The sequence below is a fragment of the Syngnathus floridae genome, unplaced genomic scaffold (genome assembly GCF_059516105.1).
Source record: "Syngnathus floridae isolate MCC-2025c unplaced genomic scaffold, RoL_Sflo_1.0 HiC_scaffold_56, whole genome shotgun sequence".
Classification (NCBI taxonomy): Eukaryota; Metazoa; Chordata; class Actinopteri; order Syngnathiformes; family Syngnathidae; genus Syngnathus; species Syngnathus floridae.
In genome coordinates this window covers 275,109-277,109 of record NW_028284085.1, presented here as the reverse complement: position 1 = coordinate 277,109, position 2,001 = coordinate 275,109, and positions in this window count along the sequence as shown.

Sequence of the window (2,001 nt, the reverse complement as noted above, 5' to 3'; positions counted from 1 at the left end):
CAGAAGATGTTGGACATTGAAAGTGAGAAGGTAGACAGACACGCGACATCAGCCAAGGGGAACTCCGGCAATGTGCCCCAACAATTCTGACCTTGAGCTGTGCTAGGATATGTTCTGCAAGCAGAAGGGCTACCTGGATGAAGAGTTGGACTTCAGGAAGTGTTCCATGGACCAGGCTCATAAGGTAAGCCGCCCTCAAATCTCCCGCCGGACCACTGATGGACGAGGATTGCGGCCCAGAGGATCCTGGAGCTGGAGGCCATGTTGTACGAGGCGCTACCGCAGCGGGACTGCCCCGCCACGGACGGCGAAAAAGCCAGCCACGCTGGCGTGAATGACGTGCTGACGGCGGATCAGAGAGAAGAGCTTAGGAGCGCCGTGGACCAATGGAAGCGAGCCCTGATGTGCGAGTTGAGGGAGCGCGACGCTTGCATCCTCCAAGAGAGAATGGATCTGCTGCACAGCGCGCAACAGGTAAGGGCCCAAAGCCAGCCCGGCACTTACTTGCACGCTTACTGGCTTTTGAATGCCACTTTCCATTTGTCCGTCCTAGAGGAACAAAGAGCTGAAAGAATTCATCGAAGCTCAGAAGAGACAAATCAAACAATTGGAGGAGAAGTTTCTGTTTCTCTTTCTATTCTTCTCCTTGGCCTTCATTCTGTGGCCCTAACACCAGCTGGTGAGTGAGCTCCAGCGGCACCGCACTCGACACCTCCGATACACTGCCAGCCGGTCTCAGACGTTGGCAGACGCTCCGATGCCAACGTATACCCCCCGCCACGGTGACAGAGGCACCGCGTCACACCGGCGCTCATCCAATCAGAAGGCAGGAAAAGCAAATTCACATGCAGGGCACTTTTGAACCAGAAGAGAGCGCCACAAAAAACGGTTGTTGCCCCAAACGCGCACTAAAAAGGGTCAGAATAACAAGAGTCCCACTGGCCAGCCGGGGCCACCCGTCCAGCTGTTTCTTCAGGGGGGAAAAAAATTGGAGTCACCGGTGAGTACATTTTGCATTTAGCTCTGCTTTTCTGCTTCTGTCTTCAAGTGTGTGGCATCCTGCGATCAAAGAGTCAGCCAACCCCAAAGCGGTTGACCTCAACGTCCCACCACCATGCCTACCAGAGCAGGTGACGTGATGCTTTGGACATCCTTCCGTCTCAGATGCCCAAAAGTACTCTTTGCCACATCTGCGGCAATACGGTGTCTTTTCAAAGGTGCAAATAAATCCAGCGTGGGCGGAACACGCACGTCTTCGGTTTTTCCCGCTTTGTTTGTGTGACAGCTGTTGTGAAAATTTTATACAAATAAAGTTGTATAGTACAGGTTTGGCCAAGCCGCAACTCCCGAACCGCATGCGGCTCTTTTATGTTCATATCAACATTTGTGTGTGTGTGTGTGTGGGGGGGGGGGGTTGTGCGTGTTGGCTTCACTTGAGTTCAATTTGGTATTTTGGTCAAAAGCGCATGTGGTGAAATTCCACAAAGTAGGATGGGCAAACACATTTCTTTAAACTATGAGTGTCAATTGGGCTCTCGAAATGGCAGGGAAAAGATGCACAGCAAAACGAAAATACGTAGATGAACACAGGACGTTTTAATCAGAGTGGGAAAGTTTCTATTTTTTGTTGAACGTGATGGCAAACCATTCTGCCTGATATGTCAGACCTCAGCGCATTTCAAAGATTCAAATCTTCAGCGCCATGCACTTCAGCTCACTCCATGCTAACATTGATCAGGCGTCGAACCCGCATCATCATGCTTAAGAGGTGGCCATGCTAACCAGTGCGCCATTATGTCAACGCATAATAACTAAGTCTACTGGTCAAAACAGCGGTTACTATATGACGTCGCTACGTCGTGGTCACGTGACGCAGACAAGACGTCAATGGACGTGGGCAGAGTTAACTTGTTTAAAAGGGAGTAGGCAGAAGAAATATTTAATTTATTTAAATCTATTTTGAGTGCACACCATTATGCCAATGCATAACAACTGTAAATC